At 40.2% G+C, this 11,852-nt stretch overlaps 1 long non-coding RNA gene across 1 annotated transcript; it reads left to right on the forward strand.

Annotated features, from left to right (window-relative positions):
* Window positions 1–3,667: 3,667 nt before the first annotated feature.
* LOC306805391 lies at window positions 3,668–11,637 on the forward strand. The gene is made up of 4 exons (XR_013775193.1): window positions 3,668–3,707; window positions 8,998–9,081; window positions 9,179–9,344; window positions 11,372–11,637. It is a non-coding gene; the product is annotated as an uncharacterized lncRNA (long non-coding RNA).
* The last annotated feature ends 215 nt before the right edge of the window (window positions 11,638–11,852 follow it).

Here is an 11,852-nt window from a genome sequence, read left to right on the forward strand (position 1 = left end):
AAAATTAAAGGATGTGAGTAGACATTTTTTTTTAAGAAATAAAAGCTTTTAGAGCTGAGATCATGATAAATTATTTCTCAGCATTCCTTAGAAAGAATAATGGAGCTGAAGTTTGTACTGTGTGTATTGTGTTACTTGATAAATCTCTGGCTCACAAAACCTACATGAAAACAGGACTCCCTAAAGACTTGTCAGGACTCTATGTTAAAGAAGTTCACACAGGGAAAGATGGTTTTTTATTTCTAACTCACTGTTACATCTTATATTTTTTGCTTAAACTTGTTAGACGTTTTGTGGCGTAAAAAAAAAAAAAAGGTTTTAAAGCTTTAAATTTTGAATCAGCCCATGCTGAATCAACAGAGTGGTAGAAACAAGTCATGATAGACCAGTTTTCTGTGTAAGAAAACCAAGGAGAAGGAAAAAAAAGTTTCTTTGTACTAAATTAGTAAAAAATATTTTTAATATGTAAACTTTAACCCTACTTTGATGAATTTACCAATGAATTATTTTCCAAATGCCATCAGCAACAAATATAGATGATAAATACACCAAAAAAGAAATTCTGCAACAGTAAATGTTTTAGTACTTGTATCATAGGTAATCATGTTTGATCTTACCTTGCTAATTTACTCTCTCAATTCATTAGACAGAAAGCTTCTCTGTTGAAAGGTACCAAACCAACATCCAAAAATGCAACTTAATTACACTGAAGCACAATTTTCTGAAAATCTGCATCTTGAAAGCTGAAACTCTGTAAGTTTCCTCATATTTTTCTTTATAATAATCCCCTGGATGAGAGTCAGGTTTGGCTTTGGTTTTTTTGTGGGATCTAACAGTGCATTAATGAAAATTGAAGATGAACATTTGGAAGGTAGGTATGTAGGGCTTCATTTATTTTGAAAATTTATTTTTGGGACTCCATTTGTTTATTCTGGATAATTGTCCTGGCTGGAGGAATTATTGCTTCCTAGGGATCCATCCAAGCCCTGTTGGTTGCCATTGGCCTCTGGGCACCCGTGAATTCCAGTGTTAATTTTATTGAGCCTCAGGATTTCCTCCTCCTGGTCACTTTTCCCTGGAAATAAAGTGTGGAACGTGTCGGGCCTCAGCTGCACCAGGTCTGTCCTGCAGCACATGGAATGGGGCATGGCATGGACAGCATCTATAATTTAATTGTACAGTCTGAGTGTTATTCTCTAATCCCCCTGCTCTGCTGTGTCAGAAAGCAGGACTTGATGGTCTGGCTGAGTTTCTATGTTCCAGAGGTGATACTGGGTCAGTTGTAAAAAAAATGAGAAAAAAAAAGGAAGCTATACGATTGTAGAACAGTTCTGTGCTACAGGCAAGTTCAGGCTGGTGGAGAGAAAGAGGAGTTTTATAGCTCAGGAGAAAATCCTATATCCATCCCAACCCTGGAACAGAATTCAAGTTTAGGACCACGTGGTACAAAAAGTTGTGCAGCCTTTGGTTTGCTGCTTAATCTGGTTGCTCATCTATCAAATGAGGATATTGATTCTGATCTCTCACAATCTCCAGCGAGATTTTTAAGGGTATATATGAAGCACCTATAGATCAGTGAGCTCTGCAGAGATGCTTTAGAGTGCAAAGTGCTTTTAAAAGGTGCAGCTGTGTGCTGGGCTGGGCTGTGTTTAAGGGTTGGTTCACCTAACTCTGCTCCCTGTTTTGTGCAGAGGTGCCTGGGGGCTGGCCAGGCTGCCTTGCAACAGAGCTGGCAGAGCCTGCTGGAAAACAGAGCTGGAAAAGTCAATGCAGCTCTTGCTCAGGTTAAAGGGAAGATTGCATTGTTATACCTTTAGTTGTAATTCCAAGGGCCACTCCAGTTCAATGCAGGCAGTATTAATGTGCATCACTTATCCATACACTGAGTCAGTCAATGACTGCATTGATCCAGCACTGTGTTTTCTTTCAGAGGATGCTGCAATGAGGCAATAGAAATCATTAGGGCTTGTGATATTGAAATCCTCTTGGTGCTGGCAGACCTGGAGCTCACATTTCACATACTGTTGCAGCAGCACAAGAGCAGTCATGCCTGGAATTCCGAGTGAAAGTTTCTGGTTATATTTTTTTTTTGTTGAGTGAATCTGCTCTGTTTTGTTCCTTTCTCTTGTTCTCAGGTTATTTTACTGAGATATGATGTGTACCTGGCAAGCTGGTTTAGGGCAAGGTGCTCCTGCCCAAGGCAAGGGGTGGGACTAGAAGGGCTTGAAGGTCCCTTGCAAGCTAAACCACTCTGTGATTTGATGATTTTATGTACAGAATGCAATCTTTGTGTGCTGAATGTGGTTCTGGGAAGAGCATGGCTTAAGTCAGAAGGGACCTTAGAGATCACCTTGTTCCAACCTCCTGCATGGGCAGGGACATCTTCAGCAGACCAGACTGCTCAGAGCTCTGGAGTTTCCTGATAAAACCCTCTGAAGGTCTCAAACAGCTCTTCCAAAACCTCAAAATTATTCAATATCCTCTTCTTGAGGTCTCTCACTCTTTTAGTTGTCATCACAAACATTTAAGAGTGAGACATGGCTTTTGAGCCTTAGCTTTTTCCAAGCTTTTGCAAATGGCTGGATGTTTCCAAAGCTTGTTCATTAATAACAATTGTTCATTAATAACAGTAATCTGGTCATTGCAAAAACACTTATTAACTCTTCTTCAGAGGGACAATGCAGAGACCCAGGGAAGAAAATATTTCTAGTTATAATCTAAGCCTGTTACAAATAGAAAACAGAAGGAAATGATGTGACCCTGGTTAGCACTATACAGGAGAATTTCAGCAATCTGAAGCCTTATTATTGTCAGGTTCTTTAGGATATTCATAGAGGGGGAAATGGGAATAACGACCTACAGTCAGAGGCATGAATAAGACAACATTCAAAAAGCTGCAAGTTTAATTTGGAGAATACAGCTGAAGAAGAAATGGCAGCAGAGAAATCAAAAAGAAATTTGGAGAACACTCCTCCAGTCACCCAAATAAACCCCCACTAAATACACCCAGTAAATACACCCTGTGCTCATAAATCCGTGTGCAGGAAGGGCAGTTGTCAACAGGTCGTTCCAATTTTCAAATGAGGTTTGTCTTTGCAGGTTTTCTTCATACCTCTCCTGATGGCTGCAGGATTAAAACTGTAAAAAAAGCAGGCCATGGAAACAAATTGAAAAATGCCAGCCCTCCCTCCAGCTTCAAGTTTTCTTTTGAAATACTGCTTAAAAAAACCCAAAAAAACAACAACCCACTCTCAAGGAGATCATTGGCGACTTGAGGGATGGAAGAACTGGAGAATGGATGCTTTAGGAAACATGTCAGGCTTTTGGGAGGTTATGGAGCTGATTCAGCTAATCTGGATGTATTAGGGTAAATCTCCCTGGTCTACCCCACCTGAGCATGGCAAATATTCCTTTCATTTCCTGCAGCGGACCTGGAGACGTGTTATGAGTGGCTTTTCCTGGATGATCCTGAGATAAACAGAAACTTTATAAGAAAAGCTGTTGTTCATGGTAACCCCACTGCAATTCCAAGCACTTTTGGATGAAGTTTTGATAACACTGGTAAGGAGCAAATGTTACTGAAGGCGGAGGAGTTCCGGTGAAACCCTAACCCCAAATATGACCGTTTGTTACTATTAACGACCTCTTGGCACTTTTCACAAGAGCAGAGGTGTGAGCCCTGGTGTCCTGGCCGAATTCCAGCTTGGGTAATTAAATTCTGCTCTCCTAAAATCCCCCCTGCAGTTCCAGCCGAGTCCAGGATTCCTCATTTCCTGCGCGAAAGCGCGGCACAGAATTGCTTTGTGCCGGTAAACAGCTGCCACAGCTCACCCCAGAGGAATTGCTGCAGCTCAGTCCTGAATCTCTCCCTGTCTCTCCCTCACACACACAGGGCACAGCATTGCCCCAGAGCATCCCTCCTCCCTGGCAGTGTGGGATGCAGGAATTGTGCAAGGCACAACCAACCTGCCAAGCAAACCTGGACCCCGTTCCCGTCTCCTATTCCCCTCTCTTAGTCCAATATTATTAAACCCTGCTCAACTTTAAGACTCCAGCCTAAAAACACCTTGCTATTTCTAAAGAGCTGGGGAGATAAAGTGTTGCTAGTGCTGCTCCCCTTGATTTCTGGATATTGGTCATACCTGGTAAATGGTTTCATTTTCTTTGCAGAGGAAGAAATCTTGAGTCCACTTCTACTGGGGCTTGTTAAGCTGTTGCCTTGGGGGCCAGTTGATCAGTTGTTAAGTAGTAAGCAGCTTTGGCAGGCAACAGGCGTAGGATCCCCTGCAGCTACTCCTGCCTGCCCATCCTATCATTCTTTAGAGAGGGAGCCAGGGTATTGTCTTAGAAGTGCAATAATGATAAAATACGGGCAGAACCTCTTCATTCCACTTTGCATGCACAGGTATTTTAGTCAACTCCATGACATCTGGAGGGACAAATATATAGATAAATATTTACTTGTCAACAGCGGTTGTGAAAGTCCAGCTGAGGATTTTTTGCTGATTTTTTTTTTCTTTTTTTTTTTTTGATGATAAGTCAGAGGCTCTGAGTGAAAAGGTTGAGAATTGGGGCAGCTGTACTGAGAGCTCCTCAGCTGTTTGTCCTGGCTGTTATCAGCTTTAATTCCTCATGAAAAATTGTGGGAAAATATGGCAGAAAACCTGACCACAGAGAGCCAGGCTTGGTGTAGGGTAATTGTGCCCCACTTCTCTCTGATAGCAGGAAGTTCTTCAGTTGTAAATTTTTTTGATATTGCTATTACTTTACTCTTATTTACTGCCTTAATTGTTGTGTCATATTTGCCTGAAAGGTGCGATACTTTCTAAGCATTGGGGCGAAAAGAAGCCAGCTTTGTCCTTTCTCTATCTCAGAAACATTTCTGTGCTAGCAGAAATATCTATTTTCCAATCTTTGTGCACACTGAGAAATTTCATCCGTCTGATTTTTCCTTAGCTAAGTACACCGGGAATGATTCAAAGCAAGCTCGACAGATTCCTGCTTTTCACATGCCAGTAGGGTTTTTTAAAATGTATTTTATGCTGGGCTTATTTTGTTTGGTTTTTTGGTTGACTGAATTACCCATATTCCTTGAAATGGTGTTTAGTAATTCTCAGCGACTGCAGAGATGCCTACTGGGAAGTGGTCAGCGGATCACAACAAACCCCACTGACTCCAGGCTCTCCTACTGCTTTAACTCAATTGCACTTTCTTATCTGAAGCCACATCTCTTAGGAAAATCTCAGAAATGCTGTTTGCTGTGAAGCATGGTTTTAATATTATCACAGCTATTTGAAAAGACAAAAGATTAGAAAGACTGTTTGGTGCTGAAGGAAGAAATAGTTTCAAGGGATGGATTTACCACAAACAAGACTCACATTTGCTGCTAATGTTTGCTCCAGAGTTTGTCCTCAGCTAAATCATTTCTTCCTTGATGCTGGGTGTAACATCTATGGATATGAAAGGGTGTGGCCATTCTTCATTCCAGACTTGATCTCTTATAGGCTGTACATAATTGTAGGGAAATTGTAGCTTGGAATCCATCTATCTATCTATCTATCTATCTAATCTATCTATCTATCTATCTATCTATTTTTTTGTCTGTATTGGTAATGTATTGTTGGATTCTAAACTTGTTAAAATTCAGATGGGGAGGTGTGGATCTATCTGATCATTAAAATAGATGGATTTTAAAGCAAGGTGGATGCTAAAGTCCAAGTCCATGGAGCTGTACCATGAGAAAATCACTGGCATTCTCAGGGAGGACTACAATCCAGTTATGGTTTTTCAGGAAGAGAAGGGATAGAAGGTGGCCATTTGTCTGAACAGCTGACATTTGATACCTCTGTCATGACATAAAATACAAGTTTTGTTATTATCAGTATTTGCCAAAAGGAGATCAGGCAAAACTTTCAGAAGTGGCTGGTAACCACCAGAGTGCAGGTTCTGCACAGGCAGCGTGAGGTCCAGAGGAATGATGGATCAAGCCCAGTTCATCCCACAGAGGAATGGGCTGGACTTTATTGACAGACATCACCTCCAGCAGGATGGCAAACGCCCCAGGCTCCTGAGTCTCTGCACACTTGTGTGTATTTGATGCTGGTTTCTCCAAAATTGACCTCTCCTGCTCCTCCTCTTGAGCCAGCCTCTCTATAAAAACACCTTGGTATGGAGGGAGGGGCAGGTAGAAAATGGAAATGCCTTAGTAAGTAGAATCTCCAATTAAAATAGTTTTTGGCTTTATAGGCAGGGATCTTAATTTCTGAAATAGGATTCTTTGCAGGGCTTTGCTTTCCTCTGCAGTGACTTTCTCCTGCAGCTGAGTGTTTGTTAGTGGAAACACCACAGCAGTTTGTTCCTTGCCCCACAGGAGATCTGCAGCAGTTCTATCAATTCTCTGCAGCCAAAACATTCACATTGCCTTTCTTAGGTCAGCACAGAATCTTAGAATGGTTTGGGCTGGAAAGGACCTTAAAGATCACCTCGTTCTAGCCACGGGAGAGGAAACTGTGCATCTTCTTTGTTTGCTTCTTCCTCTGAGAAAAAACCTTCTCTTTTTCATACTTAACAAAAAATCAAGCAAAGAACACTCTCTGGTTCTGTGGCTTTATCCCCACTGATGGCAGGGATCACACTCCAGAAAGCAGCATCCTCTGCAGGTTGGATCTTCAATACATCAAACGCCAACGTTGGCATTGTTTTGAGAGGGTTAACTAAGATTAATGAGAAAAGAAACATGAAGCCATGGAGGATCAACATTACAAATCAATGACTGAATAAATTTAATGTGTATTCCAGCTGTACTTTACCTGGCATGATCCTGATTCTTATGAGTGTATCTTTTATGCTTCTAAATAACCCAGTAGGACAGGAACACTGCTTCCACTTTAATAATGCTTTATTTAAGCTTTATACAGTAGTCAATGTATTGATTCAGAAGGAATTTGTAGAATAAAAAAAGAATGCTTAATAAGGTACAAATACACTCCTCCAGCCTTCTGCATTTTTCATCCGTAACATTTGCAAACTGTAACTCCAGTATTTCAATTCTGGAAAACAAAGTCATTAGAAAATAAACCTGGACTTGCTGGGAGTTAGAACTTCAGTCTGGATGAAGCAACTTCCTGAAAGGTGAACTCTTAAAATCTTATCACTTTATATACAACTTCTACGAGCAGACGAAAAGAGAACGAGTAATTTATTAATCTCTACCTAATTAACGCTCAGAGCTGGGAAATGGCACCAGTGTCTTTGTGAATTTGTTGTTAAACTTCACAGCGGGCTCGGCTGGTTTTGTTTCCTTAATCAACCCCGTCGTCCTTAACCCGCTGCCCAAAATTGCCGCTTGTGCCGCGGATCTGCCGGAGCCGCTAATTACACGTGTGGAGGCAGCGACAAAAGGAGACCTTTTCCATGGAAATGCTCGTGCTGGCCAGCCTCCTAATCAGATTCCAAGGAATTGAACTTGCAGAAAGTTTGTGCTAGCCTTGTGGATTTTCATTTCAGATGTTGTCAACTCAAGGGCATTTGGACCAATCAATATCTGTCTGTCTTCTCGCACAGAGAAAGTTGGCTATTAGAAAAGAGAGGCTTAGAGCAGGCTCAGCCAATACCATTAGCCCTTGCCTAAGGGCAGTTGTGGCCGTGTGCCGGGGTAGGCACCTGCCCCCTCCCCTCCCCCACCATTAAGAAGGCCACTGGGGATGTCATTTGGACATAGCGGGCAAAGAGCACTTCTTTATTCTTTCTCTTTTTTACACCCAGACTTCACCAAAAATCAATAAATCTGTTCTTTGCTTATTTTCAGAACTTTACTTCAATATAAGCAAGGACTTTCCTTCCAGCTACAAACTCCAGTAGCACCAAGTCAGGGATTTTTTTTTTTTTGTGTGTGTGTGTGTATTTTTTTTATTTTCCTTTCTCTGTTCCAATTTGAGAAATAATTGGAAATAATATCCACTGTTTCTTCTTTTCCCTGTTAAAGATTTTTTTAGAAGAAAGACCTTGATCTGCTGACTCTTTTCATGATTCAGCACTTGATTTTTCTCTCCTTGCTCTTCTTTTATTTCTAATGATTTTATATGATCAGGGAGGGAAGTGATACATTTCTTTGTTTTCCAGTCAACAAAGTTTTTACCATACTGAATTGTTTTGTTCTTTTCTATGTCAAGACACTGTAAGTGCCACTGCTCTTGATAATTCTTTTAATACGAAAAATCACTCTTCAATTTTAGGCAGCATTTCTGTACATCAAAACCAGGAATATATTCTTGGGAGTCATCAAGCCCATGCATGAATGCTGTGAGACTTTTTTTAAAAGACATATTTTTGAGTCAACTCTTTCTCTGAAATAAATGTTAAAAAAGGTAAATTAAAGATGGTTGAGCTTAGTGACCAAACCAAGTGGCAGTGGACTTAAGTATGGATCCTTCAGAGCTTTAAGGATGTTAAAAAACTTGCAAGACATGCTGGTAAATTGTCACTAGAGGGATATTCATTGAGAAGCTGATGGCAGAGGACAAAGGGAGAAGGTAAAAACAGAAATTGAGTTGATTTGGAAGGAGAGAAGAGAACTGTAGAGATGGTCCACCAAAAAAAAAAACAAACCAAAAAACCAACAAAACCATAAAAAGCAGCCAAAGGAAAAAATTAGGATTAAATCTTGAAGACAGAAATTTTTTGTCAAAACTTGTGGAGGGAGCCAGTGGTAGTAATTTCATTTAACAGATGTTACCAGAGTTCTTCATCCAGAGCTTTAATAGATGCATACACATTGTTCAGGATGAAGATTCTTCTTAGTTGGGTTTGAACCACAGAAATTCAAAGAACTAAAATGAAAGAAGATCAAGTCCTATAAACCACATGAAGCCATGAGTGGAAAAAGGTTGGGTCATGTTCCACTGAGAGATTTGGCATTTTTTGGCTATTTCACTCAAATACCAACCAAAGAATGTTGTTATTAAAAATTCTTCAAATAACGCGTGAGTGCTTTTTAAGGTTCAAAGATTTCCATCATCCAGAGATGTCACAGAGTTTTGTGATGGGGGAACAGGCTGGAAGTTCAGCCAAGATCCACTGGAGGTGAGGGATAAAACATTGAGGCTGCCAAGCCATGGCCAGTTGTGCTGGTTTGAGTTTGAATGGTTTAATTGACACTTTATCTGTTTTAAATCACCAGCAAGGTCCAACAGGACAGTAAGGCCAGGAATCCTTCTCCTTCCTCCAAAGGGGATCTGGAATGTGGATGAATTTCCATGAGGAATGGGAAGATCCTTGCAGCTGGATGCCCCCAGATGTCAGGATTCAAGGAGCAGAGTGGATGTTTTCCAAGAGAAGGTCAGTGAGTAAGTAGGAAAGAGGCATTTTCCTCAGGATTTCCATGTGGTTTGTAATAATGTTAATACAGATTAATTTCTAAAGTTTCTTTAAATCAATTTTGGGCTTTGGAACTTTTTCCATATCTTTTTTCCTGTAAAATGCACAAAGGTCAAGTTTTGGGTTCCTCTTCCAACCTGGCAGGACTCCTGCATTTCCAAGTGCTCATGCTCATCCATTTTCAATTATTCCTACTTGCTGCTTCATTGAAAATAATATTACTGTGCTAAACAGCATCATCTTGGGATCACTTATGGGATTTAGTGGTGTTTAAGGGGTGAAGGCCAGGACACTGCCCAGTGAAAACCTCCAGTGCAGAGAAAATAAAGCACATTTCTTATAAACCCCTGAAACAGCTGCACTTCATTCAAGAAATGCATATGGAAAAAATACACAGGCAAAATGTTATTTACTACTGAAGTTATAATGACTTGGTAGGATTTTTTGAGACTGATGGGTCTGGGAGTAGATTTTGTGGCTACTTAATCTCAAGAATTGAAAATATTTCTTCATTAAAGTGAGGAAATTTGTTATGCCACTGAGTGGTTATTCATTGTATGGATTATTGTTTTGGAACCAGAGCAAGATCTTTTCTTTTTGATATTTAAATGGAAAGAAAAAATAAATAGCATGTCCTTTTAAAACAAACAGTTCAAAATGACTGGTCAATACCAACTATTAAAAAATCCCAGATAGGTCCCTTAGCTAGATTCCTACATCATTAAACTCTGAGGAGCTTTGATTGGGGAATTTTGGACTAATTAAGTTTTGGAGTTAAGATCCATGAGCTAGGTAAATATGACAAGGTCCAAAGTATGGACCCACTGTCCTGCCAGTGCTATGATGTGCATTTCCAGCACATTCTTTCAAATCCCACATATTCATCTCCAAAGCTGTAGCATGTGGAACAACAGGTATGAAATAAACAATATAATATTTTAAAAAATTGTGAAATCTCCTTAAGAAAAAAGCCATTGCAGAAATAGCTCTTGTTCTGTTATTCACATTATCCTTTCTGATAATAATTTCACCAAATTATTTCAATTAAATACATAGAGATATTTTAAATATATATATAGATATCAATATCCTTTTGTACTATGGAACTTTTTGCTACTGAGATAGGAATTTGATTGTTACCTCTGTCATTGGAAGAGTAAAAGCATCTCAAAGTTAATCTCTGACCTTCTTAAGCTCAAGTATGTCCAAAACTAAAATAACAAACAGTACAGAAGAGTTTTAGAGTATTAAAAAAGCTCATGAATGAAAATGATTGCCTTCTGCTAATACTTCACATGCCATGGCAACTGAGCATTTATGACTGAAGGAAATCTCAGTAACTGTGTAAATTAGCAAGTCCACTCAGGCTACTTATGAACTTAAGTTGTAGAAAATAAATGCCATGAATTTGTCACAGTCTGCTCACAGGCTCATTTTGTGAAGAAGCAGCTTGGCCTTGCCTAAACCAATTGGAATTCAAGCTGCTGCAGGAAATACACAAAGCCTTTTCAAGACTTTAATGTGGGTTGTTTTTTTCTTAGGGTATTCAGAAATTTCAGCATTCACAAGGCACGAGAATGGGGACAGATGAAGCGTCGGGGATGTTTTGCCAGACTGGTTCCCCTTCTACCCGCGCAGCAGCCAGGGCATGAACACATTTCCTGTGGGTTCCCCAGTGTCAGCAGTGGAGCACATTAGTGTCACTTGTGGCTGCAGGGTCCCTGGTGCAGGTGCCTGTCTAATGGCCAGTGGTGGGAGCTGCAGACATCAAACCCCTGAGCTGGAGCCCATCAGGCAGCGAGCGGCGGATGTGTCAACTCCGGCTGCTTGGCGGAAAACGTTTCTCCTCGTCTCCAGCATCGTTGCTCCCACTGAGTGTGCATGCCAGCTTTAGTGCCTGCTCCACTTATTTCAGGTATTTTTGTGTCAACAGCCTGGTAACAGCCTAAAACCTCCTCTCTTTCTTTTTTTTTTTTTTTTTTTTTTTTGCGGACAGTGGTAGGAAATATTCTTCTTTGACCAAATCCTGACTTGCTTCCTTCTAGCTCAGGAAAAACCAGTTGGAAAATTCCTGACTGGAACAAAGAATGTGGCATCCAGCTTGCTCCATGTTAACACTGCAAAAAAATTAGAGCTGTGAAGATTTTTTTAATAATCTGACCCATCACTGGTCTCTAAGGAACAAGAGGAATCCATGTTTTAGAATTTTTAAAGACCTAATAAATAATTTGCCATAACCACAGCATGCCATGGCAAAAAGGAGCTAAGGTAATATTTAATTTGCTTATTTACAACATTAAGTGAAATATTCTGTTTCTGATTTTTTTTTTTTTTAAATATATGTTGCTGTTTATTGTGACAAATATTTGAAATCTCAGTGCCTGGTTCTCAACAGAGCTTCTTGGTGTGTTTCAGAGCCTCACACAGTTAAAATTATTCCATTAGGCTATTAAAGCATGGAATGTGCAACACGCCAT

Source organism: Erithacus rubecula, assembly GCF_903797595.1.
Source record: "Erithacus rubecula genome assembly, chromosome: 9".
Classification (NCBI taxonomy): domain Eukaryota; kingdom Metazoa; phylum Chordata; class Aves; order Passeriformes; family Muscicapidae; genus Erithacus; species Erithacus rubecula.